This window comes from Callorhinus ursinus, unplaced genomic scaffold, assembly GCF_003265705.2.
Source record: "Callorhinus ursinus isolate GAN/ISIS: 27379988/994484 unplaced genomic scaffold, GSC_fseal_2.0 scaffold12, whole genome shotgun sequence".
NCBI lineage: Eukaryota > Metazoa > Chordata > Mammalia > Carnivora > Otariidae > Callorhinus > Callorhinus ursinus.
In genome coordinates, this window is record NW_027397074.1 from 70,390,665 (window position 1) to 70,411,620 (window position 20,956).

The 20,956-nt window shown below is 48.1% G+C and overlaps 1 protein-coding gene and 1 pseudogene across 1 annotated transcript in view; one reads left to right on the top strand and one right to left on the bottom strand.

Annotated features, from left to right (window-relative positions):
- Positions 1-20,956, bottom strand: part of PODXL (podocalyxin like) — a 45,231-nt gene that overhangs the window by 10,244 nt on the left and 14,031 nt on the right. The window lies entirely within an intron of this gene.
- LOC112810866 (pancreatic progenitor cell differentiation and proliferation factor pseudogene) lies at positions 1,721-2,969 on the top strand (annotated as a pseudogene).

The window sequence follows — 20,956 nt, forward strand, 5'->3', positions numbered from 1 at the left end:
TTGCCAAGTTACAGTGTTAGTTTAATTCATAACTTCACCAGGTCTCTCATGTGAAAAGGACCTTGGGAATTGTAATGGTGACATATGAGAGGATGCAGATGAATCAGGGTATCCATAAGTCTCAATCTGCAGTGGAGCTCACTTTGCCAGTATCCTCAACTGCTGCTCTCCTGCCTGCTGATGCCATTCCTGCCTTGCTTGAAAACTCTTAATAGGCTCACCTGAGCTCACTGACACAGAATGCCACATCGCCTCATCATCTCTTCAACTCTTCACTTTTTCCAAACCTATAACAATAATCAGACTCCAGTGTGCCCAGAAAGACAAATACAGAGTCTGCCCCAGAAGGAGGCTTACACACAGAAATATCTGTAATAACTCTAGCAAATATGTATGGTTATACAATATGAGTGTGCTAGATCAAGGACGGGTAATGATATCAGGCTGAATCTATCAATATGGGTAGGCATACCAGAGATTTTAGATTCAATATGCTGACTTAAGCAGTTAGAAGTAGTAGTTCTAGGGCGCCTGGGTGGCTCAGATGGTTAAGCATCTGCCTTTGGCTCAGGTCATGATCCCAGGGTCCTGGGATCGAGTCCCGCATCGGGCTCCCTGTTCCTTGGGAGCCTGCTTCTCCCACTGCCTCTCTCTCTCTCTCTCTCTCTGCCTCTCATGAATAAATAAATAAATAAAAAATCTTAAAAAAAAAAAGTAGTAGTTCTAATTGTTTTCTTAGTTGGTGAACTGAAACCTAGACTCAATCATAGTCTACATTAAATAAAGTTAAGTTGCCAAAAATTCCCTGGAATAATAAGAAATCCGAAATCTTAGAGGGATACAAGTGTTAGAATGGTTTATCATGGGGGTGCCTGGGTGGCTCAGTGGTTAAGCTGCCCCACTCTTGGTTTCGGCTCAGGTCATGGTCTTGTGGTTGTGGGATGGAGCCCCACATTGCGCTCTGTGCTGGGCATGGAGTCTGCTTCAGATTCTCTCTCCCTCTCTCTGCCCCTTCCCCACCCTGCTTGCACGTGTGCTCGCTCTCTCTCATTCTCTCTCTCTCAAATAAATAAATCTTTTAAAAAAAGAATGGTTTATCATGTGTAATCTGCTCACTCACACTTTTTTCCTTAGAAAAGCTCCAATGACACCTGCTTCACCAAGGCTTTGAGAACTACTATATTTCTTTTTTTTTTTAAGATTTTATTTATTTATTCATGAAAGACGGAGAGAGAGAGGCAGAGGGAGAAGCAGGCTCTCAAGGAGCAGGGAGCCCAACGCGGGACTGGATCCCAGGACCCTGGGATCATGACCTGAGCCGAAGGCAGACGCTTAACCATCTGAGCCACCCAGGCGCCCAAGAACTACTATATTTCATGAGTTCTAAGATGCATATGTTTTCATGTCTGTGAAATGAGGATCTTTTATAAGTTACTATAGATCACACTTTGACAGTGTTCTTTTGTTTTTCTAAGTGGTTCATAAAATTAATAGTTCCATCTTATCATTGATAGTATCTTGCATTTGATTAAATTTGCAATATTGTTGAGGAGACTAGTAGCATATTCTAAGAGATCGTTGTGGCTGTTCTTCATTGGTGAGGTGCGCTAGTAGGGGATAATGCCGATTTCAGTGGGGATGGACACCAGGTTCCCTGGGTAGCAGTAGAGACAAGAGTAGAATTCCATTTCTAGGAAAAAAATGTGGGTATAATACCATAATGGATGGCAGGACCACCATGGTAATCAGAATAATCTAACGAAAGGAATTTTGGACAGGGGCTAATAATCATGTGTTCTTTAGGGACAGCCCACTAACACCCCACCTCAAGGCTCAGCAAACTATGACCTGTGTCAAATCACCACAGTGGAGAACACAGCCAGCCACCCATCCAATTCCCAGGACTGACTCTTTCCACAAACTTAGGGTACCCCAAATGAAATATGTATTTGTTTCCAAGGCTGCTGCATCAAATGACCAAAACCCAGGTGGCTTCAAACAACATAAATGTATTCTCTCATGGTTCTAGAGTCTAGAAATCCAAAATTAGCAGGGCCATGCTTCCTCTGAAGGCATTGGGGAAGAATCTTTCTTTGCTTCTTTGTGGCAATCTTTGGTATTCCTTGGCTTGCTGTCATATCTCTCCCTCCAATTATGGCTCCATCGTCACATCATGGACGCCTTCTTCCCTGTGTGTCTCCCCTTTTATAAGGACACTAGTCTTTGGATTTAGGGTTCACCCTGATCCAGTATGGCCTAACCCAGGATGATCTTAACTTGATTATATCTGCAAAGTCCCTATTTCCAAATAAAGTCACATTTGCTGGTACTAAGTATTGGGGATTAGGACTTGAACACATCTTTCGGGAGAGGACACTATTCAACCTCATAATCTGCTCCCCCAACCCCACTTATTTCACTATAAAAACCAGGGTTCTTAGTTTCAAACATTAGAAATCAACTAATGGAACCCTGTGTGCCCCTCGGTTGAGGAGTGGCTTTCTATGGTCTTCTTTGCAAATGGGCTCTGTGCCTAGCATCGCTGTCCCCACCACCCATGATCACACGCCGAGGCCGGGGGCGGGGGGTGTCACCGCCGAGGTTTCCACCAGCCCACAAACAATAGCAAGGCAGCCACCTCGTCCAGTGGCTTGCTCGCGGCCACCCACAGCTATGGCTGGCACCGCCTGGGTTCCCTTCCAGGAACAGCTCCTGCGGAAGTGCAGAGTATCCTGGGGAAGCCATCCCTCACCACCCCAGCTTCCCCAAGCCGACCCAATCACTGGTGGGCAAGCTTCTTTTTCGGGAAGTCCACTCTCCCATTCATGGCTACAGTGTTAGAGTCCCCAAAACGCTTGCAATCTCCCCAGGCCTCCAGCAGCACGATCACCTGTGACTTGGCTCTGGAAACCATGAGGAAGCAGCCTGGTGGCCAGCCTAGCAAAGCCAACATGGGGCCCCAATCCTGAGTGGCCACCACCAGCCACCAGGCTTCAGGAGGCACTAGGCTCATCAGAGCCCCTCCCCACCCCACCCCACCCCCGCTGGAGACTAGGCAGGCTGCAGCAAGCAGAAGCAGTTGGGTTCTTTTTCTTTTTTTTTCTGCAGTTGGGTTCTTTTATATCAAAACAGCAAAACACCAAAAAGGAAGTTGAGAGAACCCCACTCTTTACTATCCAAGCCACATGCAAGCCTTCTTGACACCCTGTAATTGCGTGCCTTCCACCAAGTGGAAAATAAACTCCAAGCAGCCAGTAAAATAATAATAATAATAATAATTTTGCTAACAGAATCACTTAAGATGGCTAAAGAATCAGGCTTAGGGGGCACCTGGGTGGCTCAGTCAGTTACGTGTCTGCCTTCGGCTCAGGTCATGATCCTGGGGTCCTGGGATCGAGTCCCGCATCAGGCTCCCTGCTCAGCGAGGAGCCTGCTTCTCCCTCTCCTCCCCACCTGTGCTCTCTCTCTCTCAAATAAATAAATAAAATCTTAAAAAAAATGTATATTCAGGCTCACGTCAAAAACCATACCCAGGACTCCTCTCCTGAAAGTGTGTGGTCAGGACATCATTTCTGCAACCACCGAGCATGGGTTATTCAGTGTGAACCACTGACACCATTAGTACTGGATACTGGATTTCATTTGAGAGGTCTAAGTCTTGAGGGATGCTGTCAGGAAGAGGGCTAGGAGGCACCACAGGTATCCTCTGGGTTCCAACCATATTCCTCCCTGCTTCATTATGTACCAGCGTGTAGGAGTCATAGAAAGATGAGTAAATCTTGGGGTGCCTGGGTGGCTCAGTCGGTTAAGCGACTGCCTTCAGCTCGGGTCATGATCTCAGGGTCCTAGGATCGAGCCCCACATCGGCCTCCTTGCAGGGAGCCTGCTTCTCCCTCTCCCTCTCCCACTTCCCCTGCTTGTGTTCCCTCTCTCGCTGTGTCTCTCTCTGTCAAATAAATAAAATCTTTAAAAAAAAAAAAAAAGAAAGATGAGTAAATCTTACAAGATTAATGCTCCACGTACTTTGCCTGTGAGTTTGTGGGTGAAACCCTATGCTCTGTGGAATATCATGACAGTGAAGAGTATTGCCAACAAATCATGGCAGGTGGGAAGACACATTCAGATAGAGAATGTCTCCGTTTTAACCTCTCTGCATCATGGCTACTTGTGCATGAGCCCACAGAGCAATCACGTAGGTGAGTGGAGAAAAAAGCTAACTGACAGGCATAAGTATCTTGTCCATCTGATTATCAAGAGATAAAAATGGGGCGCCTGGGTGGCTCAGTTGGTTAAGTGTCTGCCTTCGGCTCAGGTCATGATCCCAGAGTCCTGGGATCAAGCCCCACATTGGGCTCCCTGCTCAGGGGGGAGTCTGCTTCTCCCTCTCCCTTTGCCACTCCCCCCCTCCCACTCATGTGTTCTCTCTCTCTCAACTAAAATCTTAAAACAACAACAACAAAAAAAAAAGTTTAAAGACTGAGATAAAAATCCTTGCATTCCAGATCTATCCCAAGAGGTCCATCCATATGCTTCATCCATAAACTTCCTTGCACTGATTCCCTATTCTTGTTCCTTCTGAGTTCCTAACCTTCTATTCAAAAACCATTAGCTACTACCTGTGAGTCTGGTCAGATCCTCACCTCAGTATAGCTTGCCTTCAAAAAACCCCAAAAAACAAAAAAACAAAACAAAACAAAAAACTGACCATGAAATATACTATTCAAAGTCTTGCCCATTGGAAGAACTTTCCTTCCTTACTATACTTCAGTGTCTCCCCTAAACAGGGCTATTATCCCACATCAGTCCACTCTTGCCTGCTCCAGCATATTATACACATAAACATAACTTGGTTTTTATTCACTCCTCAGACAACTGATCACAGGGAACTATTCTCTTTGGGACCTTTGGGGATGAGTTGAGGGAAAGGTGGCAGTATGGGCAGAAATAGGCATGCTGCGGGCATGAGCCACATTGCAATTTACAATGTATACTTCCTTAGGACCTGCTCATTCTGGTCCTGTATATACTTTTCAATTTCATAATGGAAAGCTGCAAAATAACCCCCCCCAAAATAGGAGGAATGAAATAATAAAGATAAAAGCAGAAATGAGTGAAACAGGAAATAAAAGACAATAGCAAATATCAACAAAGTCAAAAAGTATTTTCCTTTTTTTAATATAGGAAATTTATTTTTTTATTACTCATTTTTTTCTTATGTAATCTCTACACCCAACATGAGGCTCAAACTCATGACTCAAGAGTTGGATGCTCTGACTAAGCCAGCCAGATGCCTCCAAACAGACTTTCTTTAAAAACTAATAAAACAGGGGCGCCTGGGTGGCTCAGTTGGTTAAGCGACTGCCTTCGGCTCAGGTCATGATCCTGGAGTCCCGGGATCGAGTCCCGCATCGGGCTCCCTGCTCGGCAGGGAGTCTGCTTCTCCCTCTGACCCTCTTCCCTCTCGTGCTCTCTATCTCTCATTCTCTGTCTCTCAAATAAATAAATAAAATCTTTAAAAAAAAAAATAAAAACTAATAAAACAGTAAAGACTTTGGTGAGGTTGATCAAAGGGGAAAACAACCCAGAATGCATAAATCCAAAATAGGTATAAAAATAATAAAAGACATTTATAGCATAGGCTATTATGAGCAAATGCTAATAAATCTGAAGATTAGATGGACACATTCCTAAGAAAATACAACTTACCCGAGTGACTTAAGAAGAAACAGACATAATAATTTGTCCTATATGCATAAAGAAATTGAATCGGTAGTTAACACTTTTCTCAAATAGGAAATCTAAGCCTGGATTCAAGGATCAAATAATTCTAGCCTTTTACATGAACTTCTCTATAGCAGTCTGTTCGGCCTTAATATGTGTGTCTGTTAAAAGAACTAGTTCATACACAGTGATCCATCAACAAGACATAAAAGTACACACCAAAGAAAAAGACTGATAAATTTGGCTTCATCAAAATGAAGAATCTGTGTGCATCAAAAGAACCCCAGGAGGGCACCCTGGGTAGCTCAGTTGGTGAAGTGTCTGCCTTCAGCTCAGGTCGTGATCCCAGGGCCCTGAATCGAGCCCCACGTTGGGCTCCCTCCTCATTGAGGAGTCTGCTTCTCCCTCTACCCTTGGCTCATGCGTTCTCACACACTCTCTGTCAAATAAATAAAATCTTTTAAAAAAAAACCCTAGGACTTCCAGTTTCAGTCAACAAGAACAGAGAGCTGGAAAGAACACTGCTCCCACCCTTACAGCAAGAAAAAAGCTGGAGAAACAGAAAATTAATGACTTTTCTTGAACCACTGGAGAACTGAGGTTGTGGGCAAACAACTCTCCTGAAAAGTGGAGACAGGCAACTGCAGGGAGAAATGGGACCCAAGTATTTGTGTGCATGGGACAGAGTTCGGTGAGAAAATTAATGATGGCGAAAGTTTGACTATGGGCTACCGGTGAAGCCTGGGGTGCTGCTGACTCGCGAAGGTCCCCACCCTGTGTAGGCTCTCTCCCTGAGGATCCCTACCAGGAGCTCATGAGGAAGCCTGGGGAGAACCCTGAGAAAGTTCCCCCGTGGGGCTGGCTAAGGGAAGAAAACAGAGGTCACTGCTGAAACTCCATACAGCCCCATGCCGCCTAGGGGAAAAAAGCCTTACTTTCAGGGAAAAGGTCAACAAAGTCTGTAGCCCGAGGACACTGGTGGAAACCCACCCAAACTGGGAAGGAAAATGATAGCCACCAATGAGACCCTGCCCAGATTCATCTCTCCTATTTCTTCTAGGAAACAGAAGCATTAACTGCAGGAGAAAGGCAAAAAATTTTAGCCTGAGGGCACTCATGGAAACACACTGCAGCTGGGAAAGGGAACAGGAAAAATAAAAAAGCTCTTTACCCCTGGGGAGGGCAGGGATACGTGCTAAGTCCAGCATAACTTCTAGAAAAGCGGCAGAGCACCAATGACGGCCACACCCTCAAGCCCCAGGTTCCAGAGCCTTTGTAAGAATCACGTTTAAGCAAAACATCAGATAATGTCCTTCTCCCTGCCACTAACCCAAAGTGCTAGCAAACAGCAAGTGTGAAGTAAAAATAAGTTGAAAAGGGGCGCCTGGGTGGCTCAGTCAGTTAAGAGTCTGCCTTTGGCTCAGGTCATGATGGATCGAGCCCCAGGTTGGGCTCCCTGCTCAGCGGGAAGCCTGCCTCTCCCTCTCCATCTGCCTCTCCCCCAGCTCACGTTCTCTCTCGCTCTCAAATAAATAAAAATCTAAAAAAAAATAAGCTGAATACAGCTGGAGGGAATTGTGAAAGAGTCTCTGCAGAGCAGCAAAAAGGGAAGACTTACAGCCAATCAGGGAGACAAACAGAGGTATTACTTGGGGAATTTGCAGTCTGTGATGCAACAAGTTTTAAATGATGCCCAACTCCTCACTAGATTAACACAAATCCTCACACTGAAGACACAGCAGAAGAAAAGCCACGTGCTGGGCAAACACCAATCTAACCTCTGTCTCTGTGGATTTGCCTGTTCTGGACATACAATGAAGAGTCTCTCATGACTAGCTTTTTCCAGTTTAGTTTCACCCATGTTGAAGCAGGTGTCAGTTCTCTATTTCTTTTGATTGCTGAGTGATACTCCAGTGTATGGACATACCACATTTTGTTTATCCATTTATCAGTTGATGCACATTTGGGTTGTTTCAACTTTTGGCCATTTGAATAATGCTACTACGAACATTTGTGTACAAGTTTCTGCGTAGACATATGTTTTCGTTTCTCTTGGATATATAATTAGGAGTGGAATTTCTAGATCATATGGTAACTCTGTATTTAGCACTGAGGAACTGCCAAACTGTGACTGCACCATATTACATGCCCACGAGCAGTGGATGAGGGTTCCAATTTCTCCACCTCCTCAGCAACAACTGTTATCATCTGTCTTTCATTACAGCCATTTTACTGGGCATGAAGTGGTATCCTCTTATGGTTTTAATTTGTATTTCCCTAATGACTAATCAAACCCAGCAATATATAAAAAGGGTAATACATCATGATCAAGCAAGGTTCATCTCATGGCTAATTCAGTACTTGAAAATCAAAGCAATTCGACATATTAACAACAAAATGAAAAACCATATGATCATCTCAATATATGCAGAAAAATCACTTGACAAAATTCATCATTCATTTATGATTTTTAAAAAATCTGAGCAAGGGCGCCTGGGTGGCTCAGTTATTAAGCATCTGCCTTCGGCTCAGGTCATGATTCTAGGGTCCTGGGATCGAGTCCCACATCGGGCTCCCTGCTTGGCGGGAAGCCCGCTTCTCCCACTCCTCCTGCTTGTGTTCCCTCTCTCGCTGTGTTTCTCTCTCTCAAATAAATATATAAAATCTTTTTAAAAAATTAAAAAATAAAAAATAAAAAATCTGAGCAAACTAGGAATAGAAGGGAATTCTCCTAACCTAATAAATGATATCTTCAAATTAAGCCGATAGCTAATATACTTCATGTGGAGAGACTGAATGCTTCGCCCTTAAATTTGGGAACAAGGCAAGGATGTCCTCTGTCACCACTCCTATTTAACCACTGTACTAGGTCCTAGCCAGTTCAATAAGGGGGGAGGCACTCCTTAAATAACTTAAACTGAACAATAAAAAGATAAATCAATTTTTTTAATGTGCAAAAGATCTAGAAGGAAAAATTACCAAAGAAGATATACAGATGGCAAATAAGCATACGAAAAGATGTTCAATGTCATTAGGCAAATGCAAATTAGAGCTACCCTGCAATGCCATTACACACTTATTAATGGCTAAAAACAATCTGACAAGGCCAAATATTAAACAGGACCTCTTATACATTGCTAGCAAGAATGCAAAACAGGACTGCCACTTTGGAAAACAGTGTAGCAGTTTCTTTTAGTTAGGTATACAATTGCCATACCATCGAGGGAGTACATTCTTAGTATTTACCCCAAAGGACTAGAAACTTGTGGTCACTCAAGAACCTATACGCAAATGTTTATCACAGCTTTATTCATCATCAAACTGGAAACAACCAAGATATCCTTCAGCAAAGGAACTGATAAAACCTTCAGCAAAGGAATTGAAAAAAATCCATACAATGACTACTTAGCAATAAAAAGGAACTAATGATTCACATTACAGGGATGAATCCAAAAGATATTTTAAGTGAAAGAAGCCAGAAGGCTACAAGTGTTTGAGGCCATTTATATGATATTATGGAAAAGGCAAAACTGTAGGAATAGAAAAGAAGTCAGTGGTTGAGGGAAAGAAGAACTGACTCGGGACAATGGTACTGTTGTTCTTTTTTTTTTAAGATTTTTTTTTTTTTTTTTTTTTAAGTACCCAACTGCAGGGCTCAAACTTACAACCTAAGATCAGGAGTAGCATGCTCCATGGACTGAGCCAGCCAGGCGTCCCTGGAACTGTTCTATGTAGTACTGCAGTGATGGATACAAGACTGTATTTGCTGAAACCCATAGAATCGAATACACCAAAGAATTAACTTTACATAGCGCAAATTTAGAAAAAAAAAATAACTGAAATGTTCAGGAAACCCTAGGATGTAATGGGAGACTATGAAAATAAATTTAGTTATGTTGCAAATGTATAACATAACCTCACTGGAGGGATGGGGGAACACAGTTGACCAAAGTAACTGAAAAATAGTTTATTGGCTGGGTACTATAAAGCTAAAGACAAAAATAAGTGTATTCAAAGGGGTAAATTTCTTCCTCAGGAGAGTACAGGTTGTCAATTAAAAATCTACTTTATAGGAAGCCAGGGTGGCTCAGTTGTTAAGTGCCTGCCTTCGGCTCAGGTCATGATCCCAGGGTCCTGGGATCGAGACCCGCGTAGGGCTTCTTGCTCAGTGGGGGGCCTCTCCTTCTGCCTCTGCCTGCAGAGGCACCCTGCTTGTGCTCTCTCTCTCTCTCTTTCTCTCTCTGTGTCTCTCTCTGACAAATAAATAAAATAAAATTATGTGTATACCAAGGTCGGTAAATAAGAGAATAAATGATGAATAACATAAGCCAGGTTTCTCACTATCTGAGAAAGAAGTTGCAAATAAGCAAGGCAGGTGGCGAGGAAGCTACATGAACCCTGTGATGTTTGATTAGTGACAGATGTCACTATGACCTCATGGGTTAACATATGCATACAGATAGACAAAGAAATATACAGATGAACGTGCGTACACAGGGGTGAGTACACAAACATTTATTTCTTAGCACTCCACTGAGAGGATCTAGAAGCAGCGACACACCAGCAGTATCAAGGATCCCCAACCATTCTCCAAAGACATGAACCAGGGTTCCTTGGAGAAATGGCTTGATTCTAGCGCTGATGTAGGGAAAATTCAAGATGAGCCTGGAACATCTTTTATAATGCCAGAAAGTAAAGAAGTGCTTAAAAAAAGAAGTGGGCCAAGTCCAAAAGACCTAGGGAGCAACCTAATATACATTTCCTAATGTATATCATTGTTGAATCACTGTGTTGTTCACCTAAAACTAATACACAATTGTATGTCAACTCTACTTCCATAAAAAATAAATAACACATAACCCCAGTCTAATCATGAAAAAAAAACAAAACAGCAGGCACACCCAAATTGATGGGCCACTCTACAAAATATCTGGCTAGTACTCTTAGCAACCAGCAAGATTATAAACAATAGGGAAAGACAGAAAAACTGCCACTGACTGGAAGTGACTAGTGAGACATGCTGACTGAATGCAATGTATTCTGGAACAAAAAAGACCATCAGGGGAAATAATGGTAAAACGGGAATAAAGTTTGTAGTTTAGTTAATAGTATTGTACCAGTGTTAATTTGTCAGTTGTGATGAATGCACCATGGTTATGTAAGACGGGTGATAGTAGGCGAAGCTAAAGGAAACGTATATGAAACTCTCTGTATCATCCTTGCAACTTTTTGGCAAATCTAAAATTACTTAAAAAGAAAAGGTTTTAAAAAAGAAACCAAAAGGAAATGAAAAAGAATCAGAAGATAGTTACAACATATATAATCATAAAAGATTCGTATCTAAAATATATTTCTTTAAGGTTTTATTTATTTAGAGAGAGAGAGAGAGTGGGGGGAAGGGCAGAAGGAGAAGAAAATCTTAAGCAGACTTCCCACTGAACATGGAGCCAAAGGCCCATGGATGGATCCCCAGGACCCTGAGATCATGACCTGAGCCAAAACCAAGAGTCTGATACTTAACCTACTGCGCCATGGAGGCGCTCCTAAAATATATTTCTTAAAAACTTCTGTATATAAGAAAACAATAACCCAGGAGAAAAACAGACAAAACAATTAAACTGGTATTTGACATAAAAGGTAGCACAAGGGGCGCCTGGGTGGCTCAGTGGTTAAGCATCTGCCTTCAGCTCCGGTCATGATCCCAGGGTCCTGGGATCAAGCCCTGCATCGGGCTCCCTGCTCAGCAGGAAGCCTGCTTCTCCCTCTGCCCCTCCACCCTACTCGTGCTCTCTCTCTCTCTCTCTCAAATAAATAAGTAAAAATCTTATTAAAAAAGCAGCATGGGGCGCCTGGGTGACTCAGTCGTTAAACGTCTGCCTTCGGCTCAGGTCATGATCCCAGGATCGAGCCCCGCGTCGGGCTCCCTGCTCAGCGGGAAGCCTGCTTCTCCCTCTCCCTCCCCCAGCTTCTGCTCTCTCTATCTCTCGCTCTCAAATAAATAAATAAATAAATAAAATCTTAAAAAAAAAAAAAGCAGCATGAAAAGCCCATGAATGCCTGAAAATATGTAAGTAATTAGGGAAAGGGAAAATGAAGTAAGAATTATTTCATCACTAGATTGGCAAAATTTTGTAAAGTCAGACAATAACAAGTGGCAGCAAGAATATGGAGTATAAACTGGTACAAACATGCCGGAAAATAGTATGGCATTCCGAAATGAAACGTGCACATACCTCTCAATCTACAACTTCCAGTTGTACCACTAGGCATTTATCCTAGGGAGCCATGTATGAATCAGAATGCGTTCATAAGAATGCCCCCGACAGGACTGCTATATCGGCCCCATACTGGTATCAAACAAACGTTTGCCAACATGGTATCTTCATATACTGGAATACGACACAGCACTGAAAATCAGTGAATTGTGTACTACATTATATATATATTACATAGTATCATACATGCATTTACAGAAATTAATCTAAAAATACTAAACAGAGGTGCCTGGCTGGCTTAGTTGGAAAAGCATGCAACTCTTGATCTCGGGGTTCTACGTTTGAGCCTCACATTGGGTGTAGAGATCAGTAAACAAAAATAAACTAAAAAAAACCCTAAAAGAACAAGAATACTTAATATGATTTATATGATATTTTAATAGGGCTCAAAAATTGGCAAAGTGAAACAATATATTTTTAGAGACAGAATTATAGAAAATATCATTAAGATTCTACAGATAATCTATTTTTTTTAAGTTTTATTTATTTATTTGAGAGAGAGCACACAAGCAGAGGGAGTGGCAGGCAGAGGGAGAAGCAGACTGCCCGCTGAGCAAGGAGCCTGATACAGGACTCGATCCCAGGACCCTGGGATCATGACCTGAGCCGAAGGCAGACAATTAACCAACTGAGCCACCCAGGCGCCCCTACAGATAATTTAATACTAATTTAGGACAATGGCTACTTCTCGAGGGAAAGAGGAGATGCAACAGGAGTTTCTGGTCTCTCCCCGAAGGAGTGGCTGGCTGCTGGTGCTGAATGAGGAGCCGCACCATGGAAGTCCCTGGCGGTCCCAACTTGCAGTTTCATCGGGAACAGTGTGGGTGGAAGCCGAACTAGGGCTGACTGAAGGGAAGTGAGCTTGTGTGTAGATAATATCAAACATTAGGTAGGAAAAGGAGCAGAGAAATGGCTGGAGGGGGCTGGAATAGTCAAGAAAGTTTTGCTATCGGGGCGCCGCGCCTGAGTGGCTCAGTCGTTAAGCGTCTGCCTGCGGCTCGGGTCATGATCCCAGGGTCCTGGGATCGAGCCCCGCATCGGGCTCCCTGCTCAGCGGGAAGCCTGCTTCTCCCTCTCCCACTCCCCCTGCTTGTGTTCCCTCTCTCGCTGTGTCGCTCTCTGTCAAATAAATAAATAAAAAAATCTTAAAAAAAAAAAAGTCTTGCTATTCTTTTTGCAGGTAGGAAAGGCTGAGAAGAATGCTCCTTGTTTTGTTCCCTCTGTGAGGTCTCACTGGGTCCTTAAGATACAGAAGAGGATACAAGTGTGTAAAGCCTGAATCTGCCCCGTGGAGACCCTGACCTTTATTAGACAGGCGGACACTTCCGCTTTTGAAATGGGAAGAAGACGGGTACAGACCTAAGTACGTTTGTCATTTCGGTAGTGGGAAGATTAAGTGTTCTCGATCAAGCTGTGCTGTTACAGATGAAGTCTTGTGCAAGGGAAAAGTACGAAATGTTCATTTTGGAAAGGGGAAAAGTGAGCCTACTGGGAAATGGTTCTTGCACTTTAGTGCGCATCAGAATCACCTGGGCTTGTTAAAACCCCAAGTGCAGACCCCAGTGCCAGAGTTTCTGATCCAGCAGGTCTGGGACAGAGCATGAGAATTTACATGTCTAGGAGCGCCTGGGTGGCTCAGTCGTTGAGCATCTGCCTTCGGCTCAGGTCATGATCCCAGGGTCCTGGGATCGAGCCCCAAGTTGGGCTCCCTGCTCAGCAGGAAGTATGCTTCTCCCTCTCCCTCTGCTCCTCCCCTGTCCTCTGCTCGTGCTCTCTCTCGCTCTCTCTCTCAGTCTCTCAAATAAATGAATAAAATCTTTAAAAAAAAAATTTACATGTCTAACAAGTCCCCAGATGATTCTGCTGCTGCTGGTCAGAGGACAGCACTTCGGAACCACGGTACTAGAGAAAGAAAGGATGGATGCCAAGTAATATTTGGTGCCAAACGGGGGCCTGGAATCACGAATTGAAAACTAATCCAATCAGCCAGCGTGTGGTTTTACCCCAGCTGTGTTCTGCTTGGGCGTGCGCATGGAAAAAGCGGAGGCAGAGTTCATCTGGGAATGGGGCTTGCTAGGTGAGTACACTGGCGGGACAGGGTGCAAGGGACTTGATACTTGGGAGGTCGGGGTTACCGTGGTGGAGAGTGAGCTACAGGAGGGATAAGGACAGACGGGGGGCCGACAGGCCACAAGACTGGCTGTCCTGGATTCAAGCATTAGGTCCGGGTGGTACTTAAACAAAGGAATTGGAAGGTAGAGAAATTGTATCGAAGAATGCAATGCTTAGATTTCAGAGGTGGTGCAGTCTGGGGGGAGGGGGAGGCTGCCGAAGAGGTCAGAGGTAACAGCAACCAGGAGAGACCCTGAATGGGGTCTTGAAAGAAATGAGTGGGTGCTGGGGGCTCCACCTGCAAGGCGCCGTTCCTCCGCACGCCTGTCTGCAGTCGGGGAGCGGGAGAAGCTCGCCAGTCTTCTCCCTGGGGAGCGGAGAACACTGCTCTCAGCCTTTGGTGAGGGCCTGCTTCCTCCCATTCCTGGCTACTGACAGACCTGGGGTGACTCGCGGCTATTAATAGCGGGAAAGGAAACTGGAAAGAATGCCCCAGGAAGAGGGCGTGTGGAGGGAGTGCAGGAAGGCAGTGAGCTGGGAGGGAGGGCCAGGCCTGGACACCAGTGTCCACCCCTCCTTCCTTTGTTACCCCCATCTCATCACCCCCAGCTACTCTAATCTCCAGGGAAATAACACCAAAAAGCCGCGAGTAAAATGGCAGAAACCAGGTGGGATAAGCTGGTGTCTTCCCGGACTGGCAGGATAAAGGAAAGCACACAGACCGGGAATCCAGAGATCTGAGCTTTCTGGTGCTGGCTCTGCCTCTGATCCCCCAAGGCCTCGGCTATGGGTGCTCCTGGGCCAATCTCTGCCTCCTGGTCACACTGCTGTCTGTCGCCTCTTCTCTGTCTCTTATAAGGAAAACTGCCTTTGCGCCCACCTGGATCATCTCACCTCAAGATCCTTAGCTTAATTACAGCTGCAGAGACCCTTTATCCAAATAAGGTGATAATCACAGGTTTGAGGATTCCAAGTGTCTTTTTTTTTTTTTTTTTTTGCAGGAGGTAGAGGGGTTGGGAGCAGGTAGGGTGGTATTTTTCGGCCTACCACAGGCCCCCATCTGAAAAACAGGGATAATGACCCCTGGGGCTGTTCTCTATACTCCTCCAAACAGCCTGCTATTTGGGCTGAGGGCCCCCAAAATGCATCTGGTGAACTTCCCTGGCATGAGGGGTGCTATAGACTAGCTGTGTCCCCCCACCAAAGTCATCAGTTGAAGCCCTACCCCCCAGCGCGATGGTACTGGGGGAGGCCTTTGGGAGATAATTAGGGTTAGATGAGGTCATAAGGGTGGGGTCCCCTGGTGGGAGTAGTGTCCTTACAAGAGGAAGAGACCGGAGCTTTGCCTCTCTTTGCTGTGAGGACACAAAAGGTAGCCACCTAGAAGCCAGGAAAAGGGCCCTTACCACAGCCCAAACCTGCTACCACCCTGATCTTGGACTTCCCAGCCTCCAGAACTGTGGGGAATAAATGTCTGTTGCTGAGGCCACCGGGGCTGTGGTGTTTTGCTGTAGCAGCCCACACTAAGACAAGGGGCTGGGGGTGGAGGTTAGTAATGAGAACAGAAATGGCAGGAAGGGCTGCTCCGACCATCTGGGGAAGGGCAGGGTCCCGCCTGCCCTCACCAGCCCACTGGGGCCGAGTGGTCAGGCCGACGTGTGTCCACAGGTCCTGGTCCACCCTCCCTGCCCCTCCCCTGGGTCCCCACGGCTCTGCCGGCCCCACTATGAGCCTGTCTTGGTGCCTCTCGGCAGCAGGACAGTAGATACCCCAAGGGGTTGTCAGGCTTGGCTCCTCAGGACCGGCTCTCCCAGAGGGGCCCAGGGCTGCCTCCTTGGGGGAGATAATTCCGGGCATTCTTCAAATCTAGAATTGTTCTGCCCTTATCAGCTTGTTTCAGCTGGCTTGCCTGACACTCGCGCTCAGGGTGGGGCCCTGTCTGGCTGTTTCCCCGGGCAGGAGAGGGCTGCCACTGTCCAGCGTGGATGTCCCTCAGCAATGGAGAAAGGCAGGCTTCCCATGGGCACACTCCTCCCCGCAGGGGAAGGCACCATCGCCAGAGGACGTCATCCCATCTCTCTCTCTCCCCAGGCCAGCGCTTCTCTCGTTTCCCATCCCGCGCACCACCCCTGCACCAGGAGTGCGGCCCAGAGCCCGAGGGTACCCAGCTCCGGCCTACACACACAGCCCGGCCCAGTCCCACTGTGACGCCTCTCCCTTCCCGCCATGAAAGCATCACAGGCTGGTGCTTGAGCGCACGCCCTCAGGAGCCCGCCCACCTGATCCGGGTCCCCATCCCCCTGCACCCTGCTTGTGCGCCAGGCAAGTGTCTAACTCTGTTCCTCAGTTTTCCCATCTGTCCAAAGTGAAGAGGAGCGTAATATTTAGTAACTAAATCCCTTGTAGTACTTAGAGCAGGGCGCCTGGGTGGCTCAGCCAGTTAAGCATCTGCCTGTGGTTCAGGTCATGATCCCGGGGTCCTGGAATCGAGCCCGACATCGGGCTCCCTGCTCAGCAGCGAGTCTGCTTCTCCCTCTCCCTCTGCCTGCCGCTCTGTCTACTTGTGCTCTCTCTGTCAAATAAATAAAATCTTAAAAAAAAAAAAAAGTACTTAGAGCAGTGAGCACACACTGCCGAAAGTGCTCAGCTAACGTTAGTGACGGTTATATTCTAAGGGAGCCCGGAGTCACGCCCACGCCACAACTCCCTGTTACAGAGCCAGGCTATTAGCCTCCGGGGATGCTCACCCCTCTAAGGCCTCGACACAGGGGAGGGTGGACACAAGGCAGCCTCAGACCCACTGGGTCTCTTCCTAGGCTTCCCGGTGCAGCTCAGGCCCTTAGGTGACAGCATCAGGTTGGCTGTGGACAAGGGGAGAGGGTAACTGGAATCTTGCTGTGAAAGGAGGAAGAGCCTGAGGCCCGGGAGGGGCTCTGCTCTAGGAGGCGTTTCCTCACCTCAGACAAGCCTGGGGGAGAGCGGGAGCAGGGGTGAGGGAGGAAGCCTCCAGTTCTGCCCTGACAGCACCCCCAGACCATATAGTCTCACAGGGAAAGGCCAGGCAGCCCAAACCTCCCTTCAGGCCAGCTGGGCTCTGGCACTAGTGGACAGGGGGCCGAGGGGAGCCACGGGGTGCGCCCATCTCTCCCAGGCCTGCGTTTCCTCCCCAGTGACCCCAAGCTACATCCCTTCTGCCCCTTGCCCCATGCCCCCCCTGAGGGGTGTGGGCAAGATGGAAAGAGTCTGCTTGAGTAATCTGCCCCTGGAAGAAGGTGGGGAGCTCACATATTAAAATGCACTGACCACCAACTGAGGGCCAGGAGCTTTTATGTGGTATCTACACCTGCTGAAAAACTCCAGCAATTTCCGTGAATAAACCGAGGTGAGGTAAGCTGTTCAACACCAGAGAGTGAGGGGTCAGGGGCTGCGGTCTGCGGACCCCTGATGTCCGTGAGCTTCCTGGGTCTGGGGCGAGGCACCCAGGTTTTTATCCAGCTGTGGACATGAGGCTGCGATTTCCCGGAAGAACCCAACGGGAGCCGCTCATACCAGCAGACTAGGAGAAACCAAACCACACAATGGTGAACTGGCAACAAGTATTTGTAACTCATGCCACCAACAGAAACACCTGCATTGTGACCTACTCAAAAAACAAAAGAGAAAGAATAAGTGAAAAAACTCCCAGGTCCCCTGGCACCCAGAGCCCACATAGCACCCATCCCCGGCAGGTGCTTGCTGTGCTCCCAAGCTCGGGGTTGCCCAGCGCTGGGCTCCCTCTGACCCCCCCAGGAATGGCCAGGGCAGGGCACCTAATTTGGTTCCCTTCCTCCTCTCCTCGGGGCTGGTTGCCCCTGGTCCACGGAGCCTCTCTCCCTGGGCCGCCACCCCGAACTGTCTGGGGCCTGGGGTTTGGGCTGCTGAGTTGGGTCAGGAGATCCTCAGAGAACAGTTCCTCCTCCTTCATCTTAACGGTGTTTCAGTGAAGAATCACACACACTCGGAGAACAGAGAACGGCACACGTCATGGGCGTTGATGGAACTCAGCCCCGGCCCCAGATCACCCAACAGGATGCCCGATCCTGGAAGCCCGCCGGTCCCTTCCAGCCACTCTCCATCCGCAAGGGTAAGCTCTCCTCTGACTTAAACATCACGGGCCAAAGGTGTGTCTGTCGGTGGCATTGCGCACCGACTGACGTTTGCACCTGGCCTTCTCATCTGCACGACTCATCCTTCTTGTGGCACGCAGCCGTGGACTGTTGCGGCACGTGGCCATCCCACGATGCGCTTACCCACTCCACTGCTGGCAGGCGTGCGGGTGGCTTGCGGCACAGGAGCACTTCGCATGAGCTCACTGCAGCTTGTGCCTTTGGCAACATCTGTCTGCACTTCCCGCAGTGGCGTGCTGCGGGCCCTGCAGTGTGTGCGGAGGGAGAGGAACCAGCAGGGCTAGCCCCAGGCCCCATGTCCTGAGCCTCCCCATCCCGTGCCCAGAAGCCGTGCCCAGACGGAATCTCCACTCAGCTTGGGCGTCCCAGACCCACGCCCTGGCTGGCTGGCTGTCACTCCCATCTGGCTTTCGGGGGGCTCTAGAGCAACCCCGCTCTCTCCTCCTTCCCCAGGGGACCAGCCGCAGGAGGCCTTAGTTGGCACATGGTTCATAGAGGGGTGGCTCCAATGACCTCTGCAGTCCCTCCTAATGAGGGCACACCTGCACCCCACCCTCATCAGAAGCTCTCCAAGTGGGGGTCAGAAGGTGGAACCCCACCCCCACCCTGTACAGGACGGAGCCCCTCAGCCGGAAGCTTCTAAATACATTCTTTGGGTTACTCATTATTCTAACGCCGTGGCTGAAGGCAGAGAGGTAAGGAGAGCTCGGAATTCAGTGAACTGTGCCGCTGAGGACCGCAGCCCCGCCTCCGCCCGGGGCCCCAGCTGCCCCCGCCTGGCTCCCCTCCCTGCCCACGCGGAGGGCCCTGTCCTGGGCCTGCTGCCGGCCTCTGAGCCACCCATCGTGGCTGTTCCTGATGAGAGGAACACGCACATGCTGGCCCGTGGAGGTCCGGGGCAGGTGTGTTCCATGCTTCATGTGAGGGCAGCCAGCCAGGCCAGGAAAGGGGCCGGGGCTCTTCCTGAGCTGGAAAGACAGTCTAACCTCCTGGAAACAATACCCTTCCCAGGGCCTCCTAATCCCTTCGGCCGCTGCAGACCATGTGAATCCTGATCTGTGTGACCAGGCAGCGTGCCCGGGAGCTGCCGACCAACGGGCCTGCGAGCAGGCAGGGGTGATGCCCAGCCAGTACTGAGCTCACCTCTCTGCCAAGGTCAGGACAACAGAACAGCACCCTGGTGGGGAGACAGGCCTTTGGACTGTCTTTAGTATCGGTTTCGGGGACCCCATGTGTGATGCACATAGACAATAGGAAGAGTGAGCTCTGGGGTAGGAGACCCAGATCCTGTGTGAGTCTGAGGCCTCTGGAGCCTTGGTCTCCTTGTCACTCCAGGGAGAGAGAAGTAGTTATCTTGGAACAAAAGGAACACTTAAAAAAATGTATGAGCTTTGGGGGGAAATGTCAAAACACTCCCAAGTCTGCAGAGGGGCAGGTCTGGCCGGATGGGAAGCCAGGCTGACAACCTTGCCGACACCCTACCATGCGCTGGAGACACCAACGTCCGTGCTAGGGCCAGGAAAGCAGGGCAGGGCGCTGTGGGTCCCCCTGGGCTTGCGTCAGGCCTGAGACCATGGGGCACAAGTATGTGCTTCCTCTGCCTGTACACAGTGGCATTTTCTGCAAACCCACCCATCAAAACTTGTTTATCACATCACTTGAGCTTTTATCTAGCCTTTATGGAGGCCTTATCATATGGGCCAGACACTTAACTGAGAGCTCTCTGGTGGGTGATCCCGCTGGTGTCTCCCACACCCTCTGAGGCAGTCCCATCATCGTGCCCCTTGCAGAGCAGGTGGGACGGGCTGGGGGGGGGGGGTTGGCAGGAGCAGAATCAGTCAGGGCTGTCCATGGAGGCGAGGGTCCTACACCCCCCCCATGACAACGAACCACTGCACAGGGCTCACCCGTGCCCGCACAACTTTGCAACTGACCCCATCGCTTCCCCTGGGACACCTACTGTTCTCTAAACCCCCAGGCACATACAGGCTTCCCACCAAAGCATGCGCACACTTGGCATCCAACTCTTCCCTTAGAGGTCAGTTCAAAAACAACCTTGGTAAATATTTTTCCGAGGGGGATGTTGTCATTCCCACGCCACCTTCCCCGTCCCAAAGCCATGAAAATAACCAGATGTGTACAGATTTCTCTACTGCCCTTGGAAACCTCCACCAGGGCCCAGTCTCCACTCCAGGCTGAAAACAAACAAGGGCCAGAAGCCAGAGGGAAGTCCCGCGTACAAGGTGGGACAGTTGCCTCTGGGAGCAGAATGAGAAAGTTCTGTGTGACGGGGCCTGTGAATTTCCCTGGGAATGACTGGTTTCCGCCGGCTGGAAGCTGAAGGTTAAGGCAGCAAGCAGAGCTTTCCAAATTTCCAAACTTTTTTTTCTTCTGCCCTGGAGAGAATTCTCCCCTTCCAGGAATAACACCTGCATCCTTCTTGCTGCAGAATAATCCATGTTAGCACATGTCCCCCAGACTAAATGTGTGTGTCAGGGGAGCGAAGCTTAGGCTTGGTTAGCTGGCTCCCCAATGGAAACCCCACTTACTCTGCAAAGCAAGTTAAAAATAAAGCCAAAACTCCGTCACCCAAGACCCTTTGCTTGGCCCTAAGAAGTAAGGGAAGAAGCATGATGACTCCCCTGTCAAGCACAAAATCTAGACTTCTTTGGTGTTTAAGGA